Source organism: Ranitomeya variabilis, chromosome 2, assembly GCF_051348905.1.
Source record: "Ranitomeya variabilis isolate aRanVar5 chromosome 2, aRanVar5.hap1, whole genome shotgun sequence".
NCBI classification, from domain to species: domain Eukaryota; kingdom Metazoa; phylum Chordata; class Amphibia; order Anura; family Dendrobatidae; genus Ranitomeya; species Ranitomeya variabilis.
Window position 1 is genome coordinate 798,028,627 of NC_135233.1, and position 27,987 is coordinate 798,056,613.

Below are 27,987 nucleotides of genomic sequence, written 5' to 3' on the forward strand. Positions count from 1 at the left end.
ATGGATCTGGATAAGTTGGAAACTTGGGCTGAAAGGTGGCAGATGAGGTTTAACAATGATAAATGTAAGGTTATACACATGGGAAGAAGGAATCAATATCACCATTACACACTGAACGGGAAACCACTGGGTAAATCTGACAGGGAGAAGGACTTGGGGATCCTAGTTAATGATAAACTTACCTGGAGCAGCCAGTGCCAGGCAGCAGCTGCCAAGGCAAACAGGATCATGGGGTGCATTAAAAGAGGTCTGGATACACATGATGAGAGCATTATACTGCCTCTGTACAAATCCCTAGTTAGACCGCACATGGAGTACTGTGTCCAGTTTTGGGCACCGGTGCTCAGGAAGGATATAATGGAACTAGAGAGAGTACAAAGGAGGGCAACAAAATTAATAAAGGGGATGGGAGAACTACAATACCCAGATAGATTAGCGAAATTAGGATTATTTAGTCTAGAAAAAAGACGACTGAGGGGCAATCTAATAACAATGTATAAGTATATAAGGGGACAATACAAATATCTCGCTGAGGATCTGTTTATACCAAGGAAGGTGACGGGCACAAGGGGGCATTCTTTGCGTTTGGAGGAGAGAAGGTTTTTCCACCAACATCAAAGAGGATTCTTTACTGTTAGGGCAGTGAGAATCTGGAATTGCTTGCCTGAGGAGGTGGTGATGGCGAAATCAGTCGAGGGGTTCAAGAGAGGCCTGGATGTCTTCCTGGAGCAGAACAATATTGTATCATACAATTATTAGGTTCTGTAGTAGGACGTAGATCTGGGGATTTATTATGATGGAATATAGGCTGAACTGGATGGACAAATGTCTTTTTTCGGCCTTTCTAACTATGTTACTATGTTACTGAGGCTAACCTCCCTAGATGTGGACGGAAAAGAAAAATTGACAAGAGATTTCAACGCAAGATTGTACGGATGTTGGATAAAGAACCTCGACTAACATCCAAACAAGTTCAAGCTGCCCTGCAGTCCGAGGGTACAACAGTGTCAACCCGTACTATCCGTCAGCATCTGAATGAAAAGGACTGTGTGGTAGGAGACCCAGGAAGACCCCACTTCTTACACCGAGAAAAGAAAAAAGCCAGGCTGGAGTTTGCCAAAACTTGCCTGAAAAAGCCTAAAACATTTTGGAAGAATGTTCTCTGGTCAGATGAGACAAAAGTAGAGCTTTTTGGGCAAAGGCATCAACATAGAGTTTACAGGAGAAAAAAAAGAGGCATTCAAAGAAAAGAACACGGTCCTTACAGTCAAATATGGCGGAGGTTCCCTGATGTTTTGGGGTTGCTTTGCTGCCTCTGGCACTGGACTGCTTGACCGTGTGCATGGCATTATGAAGTCTGAAGACTACCAACAAATTTTGCAGCATAATGTAGGGCCCAGTGTGAGAAAGCTGGGTCTCCCTCAGAGGTCATGGGTCTTCCAGCAGGACAATGACCCAAAACACACTTCAAAAAACACTAGAAAATGGTTTGAGGGAAAGCACTGGAGACTTCTAAGGTGGCCAGCAATGAGTCCAGACCTGAATCCCATAGAACACCTTTGGAGAGATCTAAAAATGGCAGTTTGGAGAAGGCACCCTTCAAATATCAGGGACCTGGAGCAGTTTGCCAAAGAAGAATGGTCTAAAATTCCAGCAGAGCATTGTAGGAAACTCATTGATGGTTACCGGAAGCGGTTGGTCGCAGTTATTTTGGCTAAAGGTTGTGTAACCAAGTATTAGACTGAGGGTGCCAATACTTTTGTCTGGCCCATTTTTGGAGTTTTGTATGAAATGATCAATGTTTTGCTTTTTGCTTCATTCTCTTTTGTGTTTTTTTCATTTAAGACAAATTAAATGAAGATAATAATACCAAAGAATTTGTGCTTGCAATCATTTTCAGGAAGAAACTGAGTATTATCTGACAGAATTTCAGGGGTGTGAATACTTTTGGCCATGACTGTATATATCTGAGTCTCATCAGGATCAACTCCACCCCCACTAACTAACGTTTGGTGACTAAGGTCTGGATTCTGCTCAGACCCTACCGTGGATCCAACATTAAAAAATTTGAGGCATCGGTGCAGAAGCTTTCCTCCACTGGATTCTACAATTCTTCAGAGTTGACTTTTGATGTGCAATTGCGTAGAATGTGTGAACAGCTCTGCAGAATCTACCATCAGTAGTTCCCCATAGTCAGTTAGGCATTTGTAAATTTGTGATGCGGAGGGAACAAGGGTGACTGGGTGCCAACTCTGATTGTACTGTGTGTCATGTTAAGGTGGAGGAAGAGGAGAAAAGGCCACTTTACAGCGCTTGCCATCCAATCGAGCACATGCTCTTTCTGAGCCTCATCTATAAGGCGTACCGCTGTGCGGCTGCCAAGGAAAGGGAGTTGAGTAGTCCATCCAGTAATAGGTATTGTTAGTTGTGTTTGGATAGGATAAGATGTTGTTTGCTCAGTTGAGCTTTCATTAACATTACCATGTAAGGGTACCGTCACACAGTACCATTTTGATCGCTACGACGGGACGATTCGTGACGTTCTAGCGATATCGTTACGATATCGCAGTGTCTGACACGCAGCAGCGATCAGGGATCCTGCTGAGAATCGTACGTCGTAGCAGATTGTTTGGAACTTTCTTTCGTCGCTTGATCACCCGCTGACATCGCTGGATCGTTGTGTGTGACAGCGATCCAGCGATGTGTTCGCTTGTAACCAGGGTAAACATCGGGTAACTAAGCGCAGGGCCGCGCTTAGTAACCCGATGTTTACCCTGGTTACAAGCGTAAACGTAAAAAAAACAAACAGTACATACTTACATTCCGGTGTCTGTCCCCCGGCGTCTCAGCTTCTCTCCACTGTGTGAGCGCCAGCCGGCCGGAAAGCGAGCACAGCGGTGACGTCTGACGTCACCGCTCTGCTTTCCGGCTATGGCGCTTACACAGTGGAGAGAAGCAGAACGCCGGGGACAGACACCGGAATGTAAGTATGTACTGTTTGGTTTTTTTACGTTTACGCTGGTAACCAGGGTAAACATCGGGTTACTAAGCGTGGCCCTGCACTTAGTTACCCGATGTTTACCCTGGTTACCCAGGGACTTCGGCATCGCTCCAGCGCCGTGATTGCAACGTGTGACCGCAGTCTACGACGCTGGAGCGATAATCATACGATCGCTGCGACGTCACGGATCGTGCCGTCGTAGCGATTAAAATGGTACTGTGTGACGGTACCCTAACCCATGTACACATCGAACATCAAGCCTATTCCCCCTTCCACCACAGCCTCGCTTTTCCCCACTCATACTGTAAGTAGCCTTCCCCTCTTGTAACCTGCTATTTCACAACCTTAGGCCCACAGCTGTCAGTCACCTGTCACTAAATGAACAAAAATGATTTATTTTCTTATAGAGTGTTCCTGAACAACATTGTTATACGTAACGATTTTTAAGTGGAAATCTGGCCTTCTAATGTGTCACTGAAACACATTTTTATCACAAACGATTTGGATTAGCTAATTTGTAGCTGCACCCCAATATTAGGCTTAACAATTTTTAAGTACAAATCTGGCCTTCTGATTTGTCACTGAAACACAGTTTTATCACAAACTATTTGGATTAGCTAATTGGGCCGCCTGACTGCACCCCAATATTAGGCCTAACACCACATATGTATTTTCTATTTTTTTAATTATCTTTATTTTGAATGGGGGAAAAGTGGGGTGATTTGAACTTATGTTTTTGGGGGTATGTTTTCCATATTTTTTTAAAAACTTTTTTGTATTTTTTACTTTATTTTTTCATTTTCTTATGGGACTTGAACCTGCGATCATCTCATCGCTTATACTAAATAGTGGAATACCACACGACTGTTGTTTATAGTGAAAATCATGGTTTATTTTTGCTAGTCACAGGCTGTGTTTCAAGGAAGCTCTGCAATGATAATCACAGAGATATTTAATAATCCTTCTGGCTGTTTTAGCAATCTATTGATGACCCTCGATCATGTCACGGGATCTCCATTAGGTGCATAGAAGATCGGTGTGCTGTTAATGCCATTGTCAGAGGTTGACAGCTGCATTTAAGTGAGAAACCGTCTGCTAGAGGCAGATCCTAACTGCAACACAGTCATTACCAGCTGAGTATGTGGCAAGCTCACCCCGTGAGCCCACGCCATACACTGACTACTGAATTACTCCGTACATGAATGTCAATCCTGTTGATTTTTCATTTTGGCGTTTTCTTTTCGCTTACCTTATTCCAACAGTCATAACTTTTTTATTTTTCTGTGAACATACTCATATGAGGGCATATTGTTTGTATGAAAATGTGTAGTTTTAAGTGCCTGGGAAACAGTAAAAATGGGTAAAATTCCCAGTACATTAAAATTAATTAAAAAATGTAATTCAACCATAGTTCTTTGGCATTTGTTTGCGGTGTAGTAAAAACAGTCTACTGAACTTGTTCCCAGGTCAGTATAATTACAGGGATACAAAACGTGCAAGGTTTGGTTTCATATTTTGTGCCATCTACTGAGATCCATACATTTTTTTCTCCATGAACGGGTGTAAAGGTTTATTTTTTGGTGCGCTGAGCTTATGTTTATACTGTTACAATTTTGGAATACATGCAGTGCTCTTACAGATTTTCATTGCATCTTTTGGGTAAGTATGGCGCTGAAAAACACCAATTCTAGTTTGTCCATTGTTTTACATATTGACAATCACCATATGGAATGAATATTTTCATATGTTATGGTATGTTATTACTAATACCAGTGACATTATATACAAAATAGTTTTTATTTGTTACATTTTGTTACTTACATTTGCAGAAAAGGGATGGTGATTTAAACTTTTATATTTAAAAAAAAACTATTTTGTAATTGTTTTTACCTCTTTTTTCAATTCCTTTCAGGGAAATCTGAATCCCCGAATTCAATACTAGGCAATATTACTGGATAGGCTTCATAGGAATAATACAAATACAAACATGTAGGCCATCAGAAAGCTTCCAGCAGCAATAGTACACTACTAACATCCCACAATACCGTAATGCAGAGGGCTGATGGGCTCTAAACTGTGGATGACCATTTTGGATACTTTTTAAATACTGCTGTCATGCTTGAGCTAGTTTTGATCCCATCAGATACTCTTGGGTGATGACTATGAAATCCAGCCAGCAATCATGCTATGAGAAGCAGGAAGTGCTTTTGAGCCTACTCCATTTAGTAATAGCACATGTATGGTGGGCATTGATAAGGATTTAATCCTGATAGAATAGTCAATTTATAAATACAATTTATAAAATTGTATTTATACAATTTTGGACCATATTAAAGGGAATATATCAGCATGATGTCACACCCCAAACTATTTATATGCTCATGTATCTCTTTCAAAGACCAGTCCAGTAATACCTTTATATGGCCGATCTGTTCCCCCCTTTACAGAAAAATCAGTGTTTGAATTGATATGCAAATTAAGCTGTAGATCTGAAGCCTCTGGCCCTCCAAGCTTAATTTCCCACTGAGTGCTGCTTCCTTCTGATTGGCTGATTGCTCCTGACAATTCTGACAATTTCTGACAAATGTTCCTCAATGTAAACTACTACACACTATCTACAGTACATAATTTCATCCAAATATTTAGAGATTGTGGAGAAATTTATGTACACAATGAACAAGACTGACAGTTAATATTGGATGCCCATGATTTACAGGCCCTCAGGCGGTACTGCATTAAGTACAAGCATTTGTTGGTCATGTAAATCATTCCATGGACTCGGGAATACCTCCAGAGATCATTGTCTATGAGCACAATTTACCATGCAATCCACAAATGCAAGTTAAATGTATATTACAAAGAAGCCATGTATCAACACAATTCTGAAACACTACTGTCTTCTCTTACCCAAAACTCTAAAATTATCTGATGTAAAATTGAAATTTATAGTGTTGTCAGATTAATCAAAATTTGAAAACACTTTTGTAAATAATGGACTCCATGTCCTGAATATTTAAGAGGAGAGGGACCATCCAATTTAGTTTCAGTCAACAGTTAAAAATTCAGCATCTCTGATGGTATGGAGAGACATTAGTGCCTATGGCATGGGCAGCATGCACATCTTGAAAGGCACTATCGATGCTGAACATTATACATAGGTTTTAGAATAACATATGCTTCATCCAGACAATGTTTATTTCATTGGAGGCCAAACATATTTCAGCAAGACAATGCTAAACCACATGTCGTATCCATCACAACAGCATGTCTTTGCAAAAGAAGAATTCAGGAGATCAACTGGCTGCCTGCAGTCCAGACCTTTCACCAAAATAAACATTTAGTGCACTACAGAACTGATAAGCAGCTCGAATCCCACATCAGACAAGAATGGGACAATATTCCTCTCCCAAAACACCAGCAATTGGACTTCTCACTTCTCAGATGCTTACAGACTGTTGTAAAAAGAAGAGGGAAAGCTACACAATGGCAAACATGGTCCTGCCCCATCTGTTTTGAAATGTGTTGCTGACATCAATTTCTAATTTTTTTTCAAAATAAATAGAAAAATGTCTATCATCTTCTGATCTCTGTTCTATGTTCTCTTGTGAATAAAATATTGCTGAAAGAAATTTCCAAATCATCAAATCATTGCATTCTTATTTTCTTTACATTTTTCACAGTGTCCCAGCTTTTTGGAATTGGTGTTGTACTTTAGATTGATTGCTTCATTGATTACATAAAGTTTAGTTTTTGAAAGTAGTTTACATTGCCACTCAAACGGTTACAACAGTTATTAAAGACATAATATAGGCTTACATCATTGCCAAGACATTCAGCATTACATAATTTGCTGAACAAATTATGATGACACTTTAATGGCAAAAAAGAAAACCCTTTTATATGTTACTTGGTTAATTGAGATCACTTATCAAATCATAATGACTTATAATATATGATGCGTTAAGGACAAATCTTTTGAATTTTGAATTTGCCAAGTTTTATGTTGATTAATTTTTCTCTAAAAATGTGTATTTACACTCACCGGCCACTTTATTAGGTACACCATGCTAGTAATGGGTTGGACCCCCTTTTGCCTTCAGAACTGCCTCAATTCTTCGTGGCATAGATTCAACAAGGTGCTGGAAGCATTCCTCAGAGATTTTGGTCTATATTGACATGATGGCATCACACAGTTGCCGCAGATTTGTCGGCTGCACATCCCAAAGATGCTCCATACAAGGCAGGATGGATCCATGCTTTCATGTTGTTTACGCCAAATTCTGACCCTACCATCCGAATGTCACAGCAGAAATCGAGACTCATCAGACCAAGCAACGTTTTTCCAATCTTCTACTGTCCAATTTCGATGAGCTTGTACAAATTGTAGCCTCAGTTTCCTGTTCTTAGCTGAAAGGAGTGGTAGCCGGTGTGGTCTTCTGCTGCTGTAGCCCATCTGTAGCCTTACACTTGAGTCATGGTCGGCGGGTGAGGGGGAGCGATGACTGTCAAATACTCACCTGCTCCCAGGGCTTCTGGCGCGGTCCCTGCATGTCCCACGATCTCCGGGCGCGGCAGCTTCTTCCCTGGTTCAGCGGCCACTGGTACTGCTCATTAAATTAATGAATATAGACTCCACTTTCATAGGTGTGGAGCCGCATATTCATTACTGTAATGAGCGGTACTATGTGACCGCTCACTACAGGAAGAAGCTGCCGCACCCGTAGACCATGGGACATGCAGGGACTGCATCCGGAGCGCCGAGAGCAGGTGAGTATATCGTATTCACCTTTCCGCGTTCCACCGATGCTCCGTCTTCCGTCCTCGGCACTGACTGTTCAGGTCAGAGGGTGTGATGACGTATTCGTGTGCGTGCCGCCTTCTGCCTGAACAGTCAGTGCGGAGAGAGGGGACGCTGAGGAGCAGCGGGCAGGGACAACAGGTGAGTATGTCATTTTTTTTTTAGTGCAGCAGCAGCATTACATGTGGCACAATGTTATATGGAGCATCTGTGGGGTCATAAAGAACTGCATGAAGCATTATATGGAGCATCTATGGGGCCATAATGAACTGCATGGGGCATTTTATGGGGCATCTATGGGGCCATAAACAACTGCATGGAGCATTATATGGGGCATCTATGGGGCCATAATGAACTGCATGGAGCATTATATGAGGCATCTATGGGGCCATAAAGAACTGCATGGAGCATTATATGGGGCATCTATGGGGCCATAAAGAACTGCATGGAGCATTATATGGGGCATCTATGGGGCCATAATGAACTGCATGGAGCATTATATGAGGCATCTATGGGGCCATAAAGAACTGCATGGAGCATTATATGGGGCATGTACGGGGCCATAAAGAACTGCATGGAGCATTATATGGAGCATCTATGGGGCCATAATGAACTGCATGGGGCATTATATGGGGCATCTATGGGGCCATAAAGAACTGAATGGAGCATTATATGGGGCATCTATGGGGCCATAATGAACTGCATGGAGCATTATATGGGGCATCTATGGGGCCATAATGAACTGCATGGAGCATTATATGGGGCATCTATGGGGCCATAAAGAACTGCATGGAGTATTATATGGGGCATCTATGGGGCCATAAAGAACTGTATGGAGCATTATATGGGGCATATTTGTATATGGAGCATCTTATGGGGCCATAAAGAACTGTATGGAACATTATATGGGGCTCCTGATTCAATATGTATATTCAAAAAGACAATCTACTGATGTCTCAATTAATTTTACTTTTATTGGTATCTATTTTTATTTTTGACATTTACCAGTAGCTGCTGCATTTTCCACCCTAGGCTTATACTCGAGTCAATAAGTTTTCGCAGTCAGGTCAGGTTATACTCAAGCGATGTGGAGCAAAATATTCCATAATGCCTTCTGTATCCTCCCCACTGAGGGAAGGATAAATTTTAACCTGCATTTGATAGTACCGCTGCCTGGGCAGCTGATGTCAGGGGTAGTGGTGGTGCTTCTGCTAGCAGATCCCACATTCCTAGCAGTGATTTAAATAGAGTTGTTTTTTTATTTCCACTACCTTATCCATTGCCATTACCAGTTGCCATTCACAGTTACATATTTACGATATAGTACAATATCTCTGGCTGATTCAGATTTCAGATTTTTTTCTGTAAGGCATGTTGTCATTATTTCCTGCTTCTTTTTAGTTAAGAATAAGGAAAGAAATGTGTAATTGCAGCTAAACCATATTATTGATCAATCAATCTTTAATGCTGCTGCTAGCACGTCGCCTATGTCTCTCTCCCATATCAATTAAACCTTTGTATTATTTACGGACTGGGACACTCTTCTTCACTGCTACAGTTGTGCAACACATTAATTTCTGCAGTTTTTGTCCAATGTTTTAGAGCATTCTCTCCCTATCTCTTTTGGCTGAGCTATGAGCAATGATAAGTTCAAACGTTCCTAAATTACCCATGTGAGACACCGGTAGCAGTGAAGAGGCAGTGACCCACAAAGTTCAAACATAAAAGTCTCTTTAATGCATTATCTTCACACAGAAAAGGTTCCAAACATATAACTTAAATGTATATAACTTCAGTGTATATTATCAGTGTTCAATTTGCACCAGTTCACAGCAATACATATAATATGGCTTTAGATTTGCCGTTCCTAAACAGGCCACACTTTCCTTGTCCAGTTTCCCTGGGTGACCGAACGCCATATTACAGTCTCCATACACACAGCCTTATATGTTGCAGACACTACACACACCAGCCTTCCTCTGACTAGTTCTCGTGGGTGTCCTGCATCGCTGTATCACAGTCTCTTTACTCACACAGCCGTACACAGCCCAGGATATCCTCTGGATAGCAGCCAGGCACCATATCCACCTGTTTGTAATCGTTACACATGCTAGTCCTCTTCCGGGCACAGGACATCCACCTCCGGGCACAGGACTGTCCACATCCGACTCTTTTGGGCACAGGACATCCACCTTTTGGCACAGGACTGTCCACATCCAAGACCAGTACCATGGACAACTTGCATCGCTGTATACGCTGCGGGTGCCAGGCTATTCAGCTGCCCTGGGTGCTGGCTCCGCTGGCCTGTGCCTCCATGCACTCAGCCAGCACTCTCTGCAGGCCTCTGCTCTGTCCACCAGCACACACCAGTCTGACACTGAGATTGCCCGTCACCTGACACCTAACACACATACCCCTTACTGCAGAGCTTTTAACACACACAAATCTGTGGCCTTCAGCCACATGGAAATCCCGTACTGGAAATCCGTGACTCCCATGCACACCTATGGACTTCATCCATCTGCATGCACAACCTGGGGAGAACACACAGCGCCCCTACCTGTGACAGGAGTCACTGCCTCACATTGCAATCACAGATACACCTGCGACTGCCATGCACACCTATGGCCTTAATACACCTCTGAGTGCATTCTGGGAAGCACAAACAGCGCCTCCTAGCTGTAACAGGGGTCACAGCCTCACATGTCCTCCCTCTGTTCATACCTGTGGGGTTGAACACTTGTTACCCCGTATAGGCACGAGATAGGGCATCCGTATGATGCTGTGTCATCCCCACCATATTACAGTCTCCATACCCACAGCCTCATATGTTGCAGACACTACACATGCCAGCCTTCCTCTGACTAGTTCTTGTGGGTGTTCTGCATTGCTGTATCATAGTCTCTTTACTCACACAGCCGTAGACAGCCCAGGATATCCTCCGGATAGCAGCCTGGCACCATATCCACCTGTTTGCAATCGCTACACATGCTAGTCCTCTTTCGGGCACAAGACATCCACCTTTTGGCACAGGACTGTCCACATCCAAGACCAGTACCATGGACAACTTTCATCGCTGTATAGGCTGCGGGTGCCAGGCTATTCAGCTGCCCTGAGTGCTGGCTCTGCTGGCCTGTGCCTTCATGCACTCAGCCAGTGCTCTGCAGGCCTCTGCTTTGCCCATCAGCCCACACCAGTCTGACACTGAGGTTGCACCTCACCTGACACCTGACACACCCAAACCCCTTACTGCAGGGCTTTTAACACACACAAACCTGTGGCCTTAAGCCACATGGAAAACACGGACCAGAAATCTGTGACCCCTATGCACACCTATGCACTTCATCCATCTGCATGCACAACCTGGAGAGAACACACAGTGCCCCTACCTGTGACAGGAGTCACTGCCTCACATTGCAATGACAGCTACACCTGAGACTGCCATGCACACATATGGCCTTCATACGTCTCCGTGCACATTCTGGGGAGCACAAACAGTGCCCCCTAGCTGTATCAGGGGCCACAGCCTCACCCTAAAATGACTGCTGAATTCCATGCTTTGGCTTTTATGCAGGCTATGATAGTCCATCCTGATTAGCTCCACTAAGCAATGTGATGCGTCTGCAAGACATTATGTGGAACCTTGGGTGGTTGCACCTACGGTGATGTCAGCCATCTGCAGCTGCTGCAATGTTTTTCAATATATAAAAAGACAGCAGACATGTTTTTTTCAATTTGCGCAAATCGTATTCCATGTTGATTAAATTCACTGGTACATGTGAATTTTATAACATTTGACTCAAATTCAATTGGCATCAAACTGATTTACTCCTCTTCACTTAATGTGTAAGAAATTATATGTTTTCTAAAGTATTTCAACTGCCTTCTGTTCAGTATGAGCATTAGCATCTTTTATCATCAAGGTGTTAAAGGGAAACTGACAGATGATATATGCTTCCCAAACTCATTACAGTATGTAACAGCGACTGGCTGTACAATCAAAACAATCATAGGCAGAGGCTTGTCAGTAACTGTAAGCAGACAGAAGAAGCTGCCAGGGACCTGCCTGTGTCACTAGTCACTCCCATGCCTTGGTCCCTAGGAGAGTTGAGCAGATTTGTTTGGGTCCCTGCTTATTCGGCAAGCTATAGTGCTTACCGAATAAGCTATAGTGGAAATGGTTGTGAACTGTGTTTCTGGGCTCCCTCTGGTGGTCACTAACGGTATTGTGTTAGGCATGTCTTGTTACAGGCCTGAGCTCCAGCTGTGTCGTTAAGCAGCGGGTGTTCCCTATTTAAGTCTCCTCCGGACTCAGTCTCTTGCCTGGCATCGTTGTATCCAGACCTATATGGTCTCCTCCGGATTCCTTTCAGTCTGTCTCATGCAAGAAAAGCTAAGTCCGTTTTGTATAATTTGGATCGTTTGCATTTTTCTGTGTTTTTGTCCAGCTTGCTTAATATTTGATTTTCTGGCTCGCTGGAAGCTCTAGGGGGCTGATATTCTCCTTCCGCACCGTCAGTCGGTGTGGGGGTTCTTGAATGTTCAGCGTGGATGTTTTTGTAGGGTTTTCTGCTGACCGCATAGTCCACTATCTATTTTCTGTCTATCTAGACTAGTGGGCCTCACTTTGCTGAATCTAGTTCATCTCTACGTTTGTGTTTTCCTCTTGCCTCACCGTTGTTATTTGTTGGGGGCTTTCTATATCTTTGGGGTTCAATTTCTCTGGAGGCAAGTGAGGTCTTATTTTCCCTCTAGGGGTAGTCAGTTCTCCGGCTGGCTCGAGACGTCTAGAACCAACGTAGGCACGTTCACCGGCTGCTTCTAGTTGTGTGTGTTAGGATCAGGTATGCGGTTAGCCCAGTTTCCACCTCCCTAGAGCAGTATCTATGTTTTTGCTATCTTGCCGGAATATCAGAGATCCTCTACCACTGGGATCATAACAGGGAACCCAGATACCTGGAGTGCGCCGACTGATAGCTGCATGTGTCGCGGCTGTGTCACAGTCACAACACATGCATGGAGAGCCTGTGTGTCAGCTGATCAGTCGACATGCTCCATGTATCCAGGTTCCCACTGTAGCTTATTCGGTAAGCGCTATAGCTTGCCGAATAAGCAGGGACCCAAACATATTCGCTCAACTCTAGTCCCTAGCAGCCATTAAAAGCATATTTTTTTCTAAAATGACGTGATCATACAGCCAGGGTCTGATATATGCTGCCCACAGTTTGTGCAGCATGTATCACCTGTCAGGTTTCCTTTAATTACATTTACTGTTGGTGCAGCCAAAGGAGGTACAGTATTTCTTATATTTTTATTTTAGACTTTGCGTTAAAGATGAATGTTACTTTAATATAACAATAACCAACAGTAACAGATGTTACATTTCTTTCCATAGCAGAATGATAAGGTAAGTGCGTTATTTAATTAAAAGCATGCTGTTCTGTGTTTCTGGCTTAGAAATACTTCCTACAGCATTCTTCAACAGACATAAAAGACTCATATAAATAGGCAAAGTTTTAATTATACAAAATCATTAAGTAAATAGATATGCAAATTGCCTCTTCTGAGAAAAAGAGGACTTAACTCTATAGCGCCACCTGTTGGAAGTAGCGATCCTACAAGTCACAATCAACCCTCTAACGAGTCGTGCAATATGACTTAGGATAAAAGCCAAATCAGTATCTCAATTCGCAGACACGGTGTTTCGGGCTGTTGGCCCTCGTCAGTGCGAAGCATGAGAACTGATTTGGCTAGGTGAGAGGCTCTGGCCTGGGGTCTAAGGGGTATCGTTTCTCCTTATGGAGAGTGACATACCATCTCTGGCTTGTCAAGGTAAGGAGGCTTATACGCCGTGCAATGCTCCTCTGGGAAATTAAATATTCAAATTGCCTCTTCTGAGAAAAAGAGGACTTAACTCTATAGCGCCACCTGTTGGAAGTAAATAGATTAATTTCTAACAGGTTCGTTATGATACTCACCTCCATAACATTGCATGCAGTCTCCTTTCAGCTTAGCTTTTCCTGATATCAATATTTGTGGAACCTTCCCTAAAACAACCAGAATTTCTATCAAAATCTTTTCAGTAAATTTTAAATGATCGGATTGCAGATTGTCAGACTTTTAAGTATTTTATTTGTTTGGTGTTTTAGTTAAAGGTTGCAGAGTAAATGAAATGTCACATATCACTGTGCAAACATGCCAAAATGTACTGTTTGCAAATTTACATTCAGGCTAGATCTCCACAGTGACTTTGGCCATGACACATGTCAATCCGCAGAAGTTCACAAGATATCACAGCTATATTGCATTGCTTAAAAGTCAATGTGGCTTCATTGCAACCCCCAGGGTGCTGTGACCAAAACAAGAAAGTTCTAAAAAATCCAACCATGTTGCACTTTATGCGACTTGCTTAGGGTCACAACATATTGATTTGTATTGCACTGTGATGTAGCAGAGACACGCAGCAAACGATGGCCACATGGCATGTGTCAAGACTAAAGGAACTGTGTAGCCCTAGAGCAAGACTAACCTGACATCTGCTTCCAATTAGATGTTGGGAAAGTTCGATAGGTAGTATATCTGCAAAAATACTATTCTCCTGGAGCTACAGGAGGCTACTGCCAGGGACTCTTACCTCAGCTTACCATTCAGCATGGTGCATCACACCTGGACAGTACAGTTACCATGGCATACATAACATGCCCAGTGAGCATCATAAAATAATTCAATAAATTTGAAGTTTTTCAGCACGGGATACCTGTGCATGATACCCCCCGTGCATGTCTTGTTAGCCTAGATGATTAAGGGGAATCTGACCGCAGGTTTTTGCTATAAAATCTAAGGACAACATAAGGTGGCAGCTGAGACATAGGTTTCAGGGATTTGTCACTTAAACTGGGTGTTGTTGTTTCCATACAATCAGTGTTTTACCACTTGGAAATTATCACTGTTAGAATCTGTTCTGTTTTTGACCATCCGCCATCTTGTTGTGGTTTTCTGGCTGCTGGTCTTGTTCTTCCCCTGGTGCTGGGTTGTCTTAGGTCAGGTGATTGTATCACCCTTTATTATCCAGCACCTGCCTCCCATTCCTTGCTGGACAACAGTGTTAATCCGCTAGAGTTCTGGCTAGGTGCTTTGACAGCTTTCTGTGTTTGATATTGTGCAGTTCTGGAATCTCTGGTTCTGCTATCTTTATTTTCTGTTGTCAGTTGGTTTCTGCAGCCGTCTCTGTATTTTCTATTAGGAGGTGACCTGTTTTTATACCCAGTCCTTAGATCTTTCAGGGACCTCCTTCCCCTTATCTATAGGTCTTCGCTGAGATTAACCTAGGATCGTCGGTGGGTCTATTCGCAAGGAATGGGTTGCCCACTCCATCGTAGGGTATCAGCCAAGTCTCAGTGCAGGGTCAGCTTTCCCCCTTCTATCCTAATTCTGTGTTTCAGTTCCATAACAGTCACTGCCTTGACTACAGCTCCAGTGAGTCCTTACCTGACCACGCCCCCCCTCCTCGGATAAGCAGCTCACTGTCAATAGACAGTGTACACAGAGAGCCTGATGGTGGCATGGATAGCTTTCTCAGCTCTGCTTCATGCTACATCTAAAAACTCTGTGTCATAACTGCTGCACCTAGTAAACTAAGTGATGCATCATTGGAATCAGGACCTCTTTTCCCACATTATGCTACTCTCAGGTAGCAAAAACCTGGTGATAGATGTCTTTAAATTTGTTTCTACACTAGATGGTCAATTTGCATGTGGGACAAAAGAAAAGTGTGGGTACACTTAAGAGTTGGGTGTACAAATTAGTGCTCAGACGTAATAGTTTGGAGGCATATGAGCTCCTGGCTGAACTTACCCTTTTATTACTAGGCATATTGCAATGAAGCAGGTAGCGAAATTTTCTTCAGAATGAGGAACTGTATATTTACTTACTAAAGCATTTCTTCTCATTTGTAAAGGAAATAAAGAAATGGTTCACTTGTGACATTTATCCAACAAAGGCTTCAGGCTATTATAGTTTGTTATATCTTTTTTTTACAGTATATAGATTATATAAAAAAAGGCACAGTAGAGTCTTATGGATGTCTATACAGTCGTATCAAAGTCTATCATTGGAGTTATCAACTAGGTTATTCACACAGAAAGTGTATATTCTTTGTGACTTTTAGCAGATGAATTTAAAAGAAACATTTTTGTACTATTACAATGGCGCTTCAGAGACATCTAGTGGATATGATAACAGAATTCAGCACATATGCTTATATAAATTAGTATGGCTGCTAGTTTTTCAAAAAGATGTATATTGCCTACTATATAAGGCTTCATCTAAAGACTTTTGACTAATGTTTAAAAATGTTGTTTTTCTGATCTAGAATTTACTTTTTCATCATCCATTTTAAAGGGAACCTGTCACCCCGTTTTTTTCAATATGAGGTAAAAGTAGTGTTCAATAGGGCCTGAGCTGTGCTGGACAATAGTGTCTTTATTATACCCTGATTCCCCACCTTTGCTGCCAAAATATCTTAGTAAAGTCGCCGTTTTTGGCTGTCAATCATGCAGGTCTGGTCAAAAGGGCGTGGTGAAATGGCTGTTTCTCCCCCACCTCTTGCTTATCGTCCCGGCTTTGGCATAGTGTTTTGCGCAGGTGCAACAGCCAAATGCAAGTTCGCATCTTGGCTTCAGGAAAATGGCCGCCGCGATCTCCATCTGCGCAAGCGCGGCATCAGGTGGCCATTTTCCTGAAGCCCCGGGAAGCAGAGCATTCCATTTGCGCACGCGCGGCCTCAGGAAGATGGCCGCCCCACCGATAAACCTCTGAATAACACAGATCGCACACTTTTTTTGCCGTTGCACAGTGCATTCGGCTGTTGTGCATGCACAAAACACTACGCCAATGCTGGGAAGATAAGCAAGAGGTGGGGGAGAAACAGCCATTTCACCACGCCCTTTTGACCAGACCTGCGTGATTGACAGCCAAAAACGGCGACTTTACTAAGGTATTTTGGCAGAAAAGGTGGGGAATCGGGGGACAATAAAGACACTATTGTCCAGCACAGCTCAGGCCCTATTGAACACTATTTTTACCTCATATTGAAAAAACGGGGTGACAGGTTCCCTTTAAAATAGACTAAACAGCTTACTGACCTACTTACAGTATAGGAAAAGTATGTCAGAATATTCCCAGCTACAGCCATTTCAAATTTAATTTTCTGTACAGATTATCAATATGTCATCAGCTTTCTGGATTAGGAAAAAGTGTCTGCTTTGTATGAAAATATGCATGACTGCAGCTCATCCTCATTTAAAGAAAATCTCTCAGGATAAGTTGGCTCTCTACGGGGGATAATGTCGAGGATCATTGCACTAGCTGGAAATCGACCCATGATCTTTGTTCATCTCCATTTACATACAGATTCGTCAATTTTCACAGTGATGAAATATCCATATGCCATGAGGAAGGTATGTTTTAGGTTTTAGGTTGTTCTTTACTACCCTACCCAGCAATGTAATTAGTTTGGTGACCCTGTGATGTCAGGATGTTATTTTACTCTTTGACCGCATATGATAAAATAAGAGCTAGTACAATTTCTATGTAGAAGGCTCCCATGCTGTGCCCAATTAATTAAATGCTGAGGCTGCATCAGGCAATAATTATAATTAACATTACAGGCAAGATTTTTAGACCATTAAAAAATAAGTAACTCTTTGTTAAAACTCCACGAACACATGTTAACAGTGATCTGAGTTAATGACATCAAGGACAATAAACAAATTGTCATTAAACCTGCCAACAAAGGTAGATCCATAGTTAATATGGATAAGTTCTATTATGTCAAAGAAATATATTCATAGCTTAATGACAGAAAAACTTTTACTCTTTTGTGTGGAGATCCTACTTTTGAAATTGCTAGAGAGATAAAATCTATAGTTAAATCTTTCAAAGATCAAGGTATTATTGATAACAAATTAAGTGAATTTTTGATCAATCATCATCCCATTACTTCTGTTTTGTATAAACTTCCTGAAATTCATAGGAACCTCACTCGGCCTCCCGGTTGACCCATAGTTTCCTCTACAAACTCATTACTGTCACTAATTTGAAAACTACATGCAGAAATTGGCACATGTGAGATCAACGTGCCTTAGTCTTGGAATCTCACTGTGCTAAAGTGCAGACTAACGGGCCTCAGCGCCCATACCTGCTGCTTCTTCCTCCTCTGACACTGTGTCAATTGCTCTCGCACAGGTCTCCAGCCACAGAAACTACACTTGTTTACTTCCTACAGTCGGGGTGAGTGAGAGCTAGTCAGCTGTTCAGAAGTAGACTTGCCTTCTGTTTTTGTGTCACTTAGGACAACACATCTTTCTCGATCCCCAATAAAATCTTCGCCTGCATCTCACAGTCCAGGAGTTTGTCCTGTTCAACCTACTCCACTCACTCTCAGCATAGCAGCCAGCCCTCGGTCCCGCAGTTGTAGCTGCGTAAAAGAATGCTTCCTCCTACCCATGCCAAAGCTAAAAGCTTGAACTCAACCATCTCCAATGGCCACAGAAATGCTATTGGCCACGAAAATGCTGCCTTTCTGCCTTGTTGATACAGATGGTTTTAGAGAGATGGTGGCCATCGCAATCCCCCAGTACCAATTGCACAGTCACCATTACTTCTCTAAGAAAGCTGTGCCTGTGCTACACCAGCATGTCACAGACAACATCACCCATTCCCTGAGAAAATCTATGTCAACCAATGTGCATTTCACCTCTAACACCTGGACGAGCAAACATGGGGCATTGCATCTTTCTGACTGGGCACAGAGTGACTCTGGTGGCTGGGGGGGCAGGTGGTCAAGAGGCTGCTCCACAAGTCTTTAAATTCCCAAGGCTTGCATGACACTCATCTGTATCTAAAACTTCCTCCACTGCTCCTGGGTTCTCCACCTCCTCTATAGCCTGTGCCCTCAACCTCTTCCATAATGAGACAGGCATTCCAACAGCGCAGAATCCCTCCCAACTCCACACTGCGCAGCCAGGGCTCAAAACATTCAGGCAGTGATAAAATTGTTATGCATTGGAGATTGCAGCCACACAGCTCAAGAGTTGTGGACAACTATCTAGAACAAGTTAGAGCAATGGCTGTCTTCAGTGCAAACCTGATGGCGGCCCTACATCGGGGCAATCTCACACATGTGCCTTGCATGGATAACGTCCTCAATCTTGTGGCGCAGCAATTTTTCTGCCACTATCCCACTGCTGCAGAAAGCAAGATCGCTGTGTGCTCTCTTCTGACTATCGCACCCTGCAGATCATCAACTTGCATCACTAGAAGTTTTGTGGCCTACCGGTTAATCATTTGATTTGCAATGTGCCAATAAGGAGGAATTCCACTCTGCACAGTGACTGTGGCAGCAGGGACGAGCCCTGGTGCAGTATGTCCTTTTGCATAGACTGTGCCATTGCAGTATGAATGTGGTGCAAATCACTCTTGCGGAGTGGGCACAAATGAAGGACCTCTGCACCCTTTTGCACAGTTTTGAAATGGCTGCTAAATTGGTTAGCACTGACGATGCCATCATCAGCATCACTATTCCGGACATCTACATTCTGGAGGACACTTTAATAGTCTGCATGAGGAGGTCGTCGGGAAACAATCGCCAAACATAAATTCGGCACAAATATGGCACATTTGGATTCGTGATCGGAAACACGAGCAGAATTTTATAAAACCGATAAAAATCGAAAACATTAATTAAAAAAGTGCGTGAAAATATGTGCATTGCCACAATAGTATTTTCAGCACTTTTGCTACAATAATAGTGGTGTATCATGAGCGTGTGGCACGTGTTTGATGAGGAAAGGGGATTTGCCAAGCTCAGAGGCGAGAAGTGCTTGTAAACATAATTTTTTTTCTCCCTAATTTTATGTGTGCACATTCCTGCTAGCCAATCAGGGCGGCGGAAACATCAACAATGTCCTAACAAAACGGCTTGTGTCATTGGCTGCCCTAATCGCATGTCCCTTGCCATATAAAGAGCAGACATCTTGTTTTAGCATCATTTTGACATTGCAACAGTGCAGAGAAGCTGCTGCTGATGCTGGCACTGTTAGCAGCTAAAATTTAGGTAGTTAGCTAGGTCTTTTTTTCTTACTCAGATAGTTTAGCTAGGTAGTGTCCTGTGTGGCTGTGAAGTCGACCTTCTGGCTAAATATATTTTTTTGCTATTAGTTAGGTCCACAGACAAACACAGCAGGGCACATGTCATACAAGTGTGTTGTGCACAGTTACTGTTGTGCTCCATGCACGAGTCTACCGTTCGAAATCTTATATTTTCACTAGCTAAATGTGAAACAGCATGCCATATCATACTTTATCATTTAGTGCTGTGGTTACATTGTTCTGAGATTTGAGGTGCTGCTTCACAAGTCTCCGAATCCCCAAGGCTTGGCAGACAAACCTCTATATTTCACACTTCCTCCACTGCTTCTGCCTCCTCCTCCTCCTCTAGGGCCTCCACCTGTGCCCTCTTGGTGGAATTCCACTCTGCACGTGTTTCAGTGACTGTCTCAGCAGCATGGAGCCCTGTTGCAGTATGTCATGTTGCATAGACTGAGCCAACGCAGTATGGATGTGATGCATATCACCTTTATGAAGTGGGCACAGATTAAGGACCTCTGTACCCTTCTGCACAGGTTCGAAATGGCTACTAAGATGGTTAGCGTTGACAACGCCATCATCAGCATTGTTATTCCAGTCATCCATGTACTGGAGAAAACTTTGAATAATCTGCGGGAGGAAGTGGTGGTCCTAGAGGATGAGGAGAAAGCAGACGTGGATGTGGAAGGGATAACATTGTCTCTAAGTTCAGACTGTCATCACACAGGTGGGTGCAAAGGGAGGGTGGATTACTACGATCGAGGGGGCAGGTTATAACAGACAAACTGTGAGTGAAGGTGCAAGAGCAGACTAACAAATGGAAGAGGAAGACGTGATGGGCTAGCAACTGTCAGGAGATGAAGTGGATAATCATCCTATGTTGTTCATGGTTGGTGGGAGGGAATGTAGGAAACAAGCATCAGTGTTACTCAGCTACCAACACTATCTGCAAAATGATTCTCGTATACTGTAGTTATCATTCAAAATAGTGCCGATTACTGGTTTGCCATTCAGTTAGATTCACGTTATAAGACCAAATTTTGCCAGATGCTTCCCGCCCTGGAAAGGGACCCCTGAATACTGGAGTATCGAAACATGATTTTACACAATCTTAGGAGAGGTTTTCCCCAAGACAGCAGTGAGGCACACATTGTGCATCGTAACTCTAGACTTCCAACGTAAGGCACATCAATTCGTCAAACATCAAAACATTAGCAGCAGCAGCAGCTGCAGTAGTGTAAGTGGAAGAATCAATTTTATTTTAGACCAGCTCATGCACCAGCACAACATAATCCATGTCTGACACGTTGTGAACGAATGAAGAGGATGGTGCAGGAGTATCTAGAACTGAATATCAATAACATCAGGGAGTGTTTGGACCCTCTTACATTTTGGTCTTCCAAAATGGATGAGTGGCCTGAGCTCGCCTCACACACCTTGGAGGTTTTATCATGCCCGGCAGTCAGCTTTCACTCAGAGTGTGTCTTCAGCACTGCTGGTGGTATCCTGACGGATAAGCGCAAACAGCTGTTCCCTGAAAATGTAGACCGACTAACTTTCATCAACATGAACAAGTCACAGATTTCAAAGGACTTTTGCACCCCAATCGCAACTGTAAATACTAGATGATGTTGCATTCTGTGATATCTTTAGTGTGGCTTCTGGGCCTGCTGTTGCTGCTACTGGTGATGTTAACACAAATTTGTGGAAATGTGAACAGTCATGGTTGGTCTACATCTGCTGTGTTGACTGTAGTGAAAGACCTGTCAGTTTCTATAATACTATTTTTACTGTGGTGAAATTGATGACACTATGGTGGTGTCTGCCAATAATTTTTGTAAATGTGAACACTCCTGGTTGGGTGTTCATCTGCTGGGTTGGGTGTAGTGGAAGACATATTGTTCACTATTATACTTTTTCTACTGTGGTGAAATTGATGACACCTTAGTGGTTTCAGGCCCTAATTTTTGTAAATGTGAACACTCCTGGCTTGGTGTCCATCTGCTGGGTTGGGTGTAGTGGAATACCTCTTGATCCCTATTACACTTTTTCTACTGTGTAGAAATCGATGCCACTTTTGCTGATGTCTGCCAATAATTTTTGGAAATGTAGAGAGTCCTGATTATGTCTTTCCATCTGTTAGGTTGGTTGTAGTGAAAGAGATATCGTTCTCCATTATACTATTTGCACTCTGTTAAAATTGATGCCACTTCAGTGGTGTCTGCCAATAATTTTGGTACATGTGTACACTCCTGATTGGTAGAGTTGAGCGAACTGGCGGCGTTGCTTTGTTCAGCGGAGGACAATTGTAAGGAGTGGCTGACACAGTGAGTAGGCCCAAATAAGTAAGTAGGCTAAATGCAGTTCAAAATTGGTAACAGGACTAAACTGGCGGCGTTGCTTTGTTCAGCAGAAGACAATTGTAAGGAGTGGCTGACACAGTGAGTAGACCCAAGTAGGCAAGTAGGCTAAATGCAGTTCAAAATTGGTAACAGGACTAAACTGGCGGCGTTGCTTTGTTCAGCGGAGGACAATTGTAAGGAGTGGCTGACACAGTGAGTAGGCCAAAATAAGCAAGTAGGCTAAATGCAGTTCAAAATTGGTAACAGGACTAAACTGGCGGCGTTGCTTTGTTCAGCAGAGGTCAATTGTAAGGAGTGGCTGACACAGTGAGTAGGCCCAAATAAGTAAGTAGGCTAAAAACAGTTCAAAATTGGTAACAGGACTAAACTGGCCGCGTTGCTTTGTTCAGCAGAGGACAATTGTAAGGAGTGGCTGACACAGTGAGTAGGCCCAAATAAGCAAGTAGGCTAAATGCAGTTCAAAATTGGTAACAGGACTAACCAGGCAGCATTGATTTGTTCAGCGGAGGACAATTGTAAGGAGTGGCTGACACAGTGAGTAGGCCCAAATAAGTAAGTAGGCTAAATGCAGTTCAAAATTGGTAACAGGACTAAACTGGCGGCGTTTTGTTCAGCGGAGGACAATTGTAAGGAGTGGTTGACACAGTGAATAGGCGCAAATAAGTAAATAGGCTAAAAGCAGTTCAAAATTGGTAACAGGACTAAACTGGCGGCGTTGCTTTGTTCAGCAGAGGACAATTGTAAGGCGTGGCTGACACAGTGAGTAGGCCCAAATAAGCAAGTAGGCTAAATTCATTTCAAAATTGGTAACAGGACTAAACTGGCGGTGTTGCTTAGTTCAGTGGAGGACAATTGTAAGTAGTGGCTGACACAGTGAGTAGGCCCAAATAAGCATGTAGGCTAAATGCAGTTCAAAATTGGTAACAGGACTAACCAGGCGGCATTGCTTTGTTCAGCGGAGGACAATTGTATGGACTGGCTGACACAGTGAGTAGGCCCAAATAGTAAAGTAGGCTAAAAGCAGTTCAAAATTGGTAACAGTACTAAACTGGCGGCATTGCTTTGTTTAGCGGAGGACAATTGTAAGGAGTGGCTGACACAGTGATTAGGCCCAAATAAGCAAGTAGACTAAATGCAGTTCAAAATTGGTAACAGGACTAACCAGGCGGCATTGCTTTGTTCAGCAGAGGACAATTGTAAGGAGTGGCTGACACAGTGAGTAGGCCCAAATAAGTAAGTAGGCTAAATGCATTTCAAAATTGGTAACAGGACTAAACTGGCGGTGTTGCTTTGTTCAGCGGAGGACAATTGTAAGGAGTGGCTGACACAGTGAGTAGGCCCAAATAATAAAGTAGGCAAAATGTCTGCCAAAATTTTTTTCAGAAATAACCAGGTGGCATAGCTAGGTACAGGGGTGGGCTCCTCTGCTGAGTAGCAGACAGTGGTAGTAGGCGCAACGTATTAACTGGTCTAAATGGAGGCCAGGGCCCCTGTATATTTTAACTATCATCTATCATTTCAACAAATTTGTATTGGCAGTGCCATTGAAGGATTTAACAGCACAGACTACACAGTGGTGGAGCAGGGAGAGGTAAGTATTGCAAGTGGTAGAGCACTGTTCGAGCTGGGGGGGAACACTCTCTCATGGGCTGCGGTACTGGCACAGGGCCCCTCATATTACGACGGTGTGTCTGACGTTGGTTGTGCACCACCACCATCAGAGACACTTCATTGTACTATGAGGGACCCTGTGCCAGTGCCATTGCCCAAGAGTGGGCACACCCACCTGTCCAGGCAAACCGCACTCGCACAGGTACTTGTGCCAGGTGGTGACCACGGCCCTGTGAGGGGAGTCAGCCCATTTAGGGAGGTATAAAAATGGCCTATGGTGGACATTCGGCAGCTGCAAATGGAGGAATTGGAGAAGTCAGTAAGAGGATGCCAAAAGCAAGACATTTTTCAGGCAAGCTACGTGTCAGCAGGGGAAGGTGGGGCCAAATAATTTGAAATCCATGATTGGTTCATTTTAATGAAGGTTAGACCATCAACATTTCGGGTAGCCAGACGTGTCCTTTTTTCAGTCAGTATTGAATCAGCAGCACTGAATACTCTTAATGATAGCACACTAGCAGCAGAGCATGCGAGCTCCTGAAATGCATACTCTGCCAATTCAGGCCAGGTGTCTATTTTAGATGCCCAGTAATCAAAGGGGAATGACCTGTGAGGGAGAACATCGATAAGGGAGGAAAAGTAGTTTGTAACCATAGTGGACAAATGCTGTCTCCTGTCACTTTGAATCGATGCAGCTGTCCCTGTCGTGTCAGCGGTCATTGAAAAATCACTCCACAACCTGGTCATAAAACTCCTCTGTCCAACGCCACTTCTGATTTGTGCACCTCTAACACCTCTGCCATGTTGCCCACTACGGCTCGTGTGAGAACCATCACCGCCACTGTGTGCTGGGAATGCCTGAACCAAACGGTCTACAAGAGTTGCTTGTTTGGTGGCCAATATTTGCTCAAGGTTCTCATGTGGCATGATATATTTTGTAATTTTCCTTTATATCGTGGATCCAGGAGGCAGGCCAACCAGTAATTGTCATCGGTCATCATTTTGATAATGTGGGGGTTCCTTTTTAGAAGATTCAGCGAACGCTGATGGTTCAGCATACAACTGGAGTGTACGGGCGACCGGCGGATGTGCGAACAAAGTCTTCGCACCTTCAGGAGCAGGGCTGGTAACCCCGGATAATTTTTCAGGAAGCACTGCACCACCAGGTTCAAGGTGTGAGCCAGGCAAGGTATGTGTTTCAGTTCTGAAAGGGCTATGGCAGCCATAAAATTCCTTCCGTTATCACTGACTACCTTGCCTGCCTCAAGATGTACACTGCCCAGCCATGACTGAGATTCTTGCTGCAAGTACTCGGCCAGTACTTCCACGGTGTGTCTGTTGTCACCCAAACAATTCATTTGTAACACAGCCTGCTGACGCTTACCAATAGCTGTTCGATAATGGGACACCTCATGTGCAACACTGGCAGCTGCGGATGGAGTGGTTGTCCGACTGCGCTCTGTGGACGAGCTTTCGCTTATGGAGGAGGAGGAGGAGGGTGGCGAACGCCTACAGCCAATTGTTTCCTAGACCATGGGCTAGGCAGAACTGTCCCACTATGGCTGTCCCCAGTGAACACTGTATCCACCACATTAACCCAGTGCACCGTGATTGACACGTAATGTCCCTTGCCATGCCTACTAGTCCATGCATCTGTTGTGAGGTGCACTTTTCCACTGACTGATTGCCTCAGTGCATGGACAATGCGGTCTTTGACATGCTGGTGGAGGGCTGGAATGGCTTTTCTCGCAAAGAAGTGCCGACTGGGTAGGTCATAGCGTGGTACTACGTAGGCCATCAGGTCTTTGAAAGCTTCGCTTTCAACCAACTGGTAGGGCATCATCTCTAACGAGATTAGTCTAGCAATGTGGGCGTTCAAACCCTGTGTACGCGGATGAGAGGACGAGTACTTTCTTTTCCTAACAAGAGTCTCTTGTAGGGTGAGCTGGACTGGAGAGTTGCATATGGTGAAACTAGCGGTGGTGGTGGTGGTGGACATGGCGGATTGAGAGAGGGTTGGTAATGGCATTCTTGATGTTGGCCTACATACAGTGTTTCCTACCAATAACCTTGTGATTCCCTGACTGATTTGGCCTTGCGAAGATACCTCCGCATTTGCTGTTGGTGGTGTCCTAACCGGTGGGCTTACAGTGAGGGAAGCAATGTAGCATTGCTGGCTACCTTCATTCTGAGCAGGTTCACCAACGGTACGTGTATAAAACAACGCAATGTGAGTGGCAGCAAGTGGCTGGCTGATATATGCGACAAACTAAGAGGACTGAGGTATATCCACTTTGTGAGAATTTGAATCTCACTTTTTTTTGGGGGGGGGACTGAACCCAAACTCAGGCCCAGTGTATTTTACAACGCAATGTGAGTGGCAGCAAGTGGCTGGCTAACATACGACAAAGTAAGAGGACTGAGCTATATCCACTTTATAAGAATTTGAATCTCCATTTTTTTGGGGGGGGGGCTGAACCCAAACTCAGGCCCAGTGTATAAAACAATGCAATGTGAGTGGCAGCAAGTGGCTGGCCGATATACGACAAACTAAGAGGACTGAGGTATATCCACTTTGTGAGAATTTAAATCTCGATTTTTATTTTGGGGAGACTGAACCCAAACTCAGGCCCAGTGTATAAAACAACACAATGGAAGTGGCAGAAAGTGGCTGGCTGATATACGACAAACTAAGAGGACTGAGGTATATCCACTCTGTGAGAATTTGACTCTCACTTTTTTTGAGGGGAGACTGAACCCAAACTCTGGCCCAGTGTATAAAACAACGCAATGTGAGTGGCAGCAAGTGGCTGGCTGATATACGACAAACTAAGAAGACTGAGGTATATCCACTCTGTGAGAATTTGAATCTCACTTTTTTTGAGGGGAGACTGAACCCAAACTCTGGCCCAGTGTATAAAACAACGCAATGTGAGTGGCAGCAAGTGGCTGGCTGATATACGACAAACTAAGAGGACTGAGGTATATCCACTTTGTGAGAATTTGAATCTCAATTTTTTGGGGGGGAGACTGAACCCAAACTCAGGCCCAGTGTATAAAACAACGTAATGTGAGTGGCAGAAAGTGGCTGGCTGATATACGACAAACTAAGAGGACTGAGGTATATCCACTTTCTGAGAATTTGAATCTCACTTTTTTGGGGGGGAGACTGAACCCAAACTCAGGCCCAGTGTATTTTATAACACAATGTGAGTGACAGCAAGTGGCTGACTGATACACGACAAACTAACAGGACTGAAATATATCCACTTTGTGAGAATTTCAATCTCACTTTTTTTTTGGGACACTGAACCAAAACTCAGGCACAGTGTATAAAACAACACAATGGAAGTGGCAGAAAGTGGCTGGCTGATATACGACAAACTACGAGGACTGAGGTATATCCACTTTGTGAGAATTTGAATCTCACTTTTTTTGGGGGGAGACTGAACCCAAACTCAGGCCCAGTGTATTTTACAACGCAATGTGAGTGGCAGCAAGTGGCTTAAAGATATATGAAAAAATACAAGGACTGTAGTACAATTTCAATCTCCCTACAATGATCTAAGGACAAGTATGACAGCAATAAAAAGGTCTGCTGCACACAAAAGTGTGGACAAATAAACAAGATAACTGTGCAGGAGCAACAGGATTTTTGCTTTTAAAAAAGCAGTTGGTTTGCACAGCAGCGGTGCAAACAGCAATGCAGCTATCAGGGAGCCTTATAAGGCAGCCTAATAAGCTACAGAGCTGATGCACAAAGATATAGCCTCCTCTGTCCCTGCTAAAAAAAAGGTGGTGTTGGACAGTTGAAATCGCTACAGCACAAGCTGTTTGGGGGTTAATCTTCCCTCCCTAACTATGTCCCTTCTTCTGACGAAGCTGCAGCAGCCTCTCCCTATGCTAAGATCGGCTGAAGTAAGATGGCGGTCAGCGTGCACGCCCCTTTATAGCCCCTGTGACATCGCAGAAAGCAAGCCAATCACTGTCATGCCCTTCTCTAATATGGTGGGGACTGAGACCTATGTCATCACGCTGCCCACACTCTGCGTCCTCCTTCATTGGCT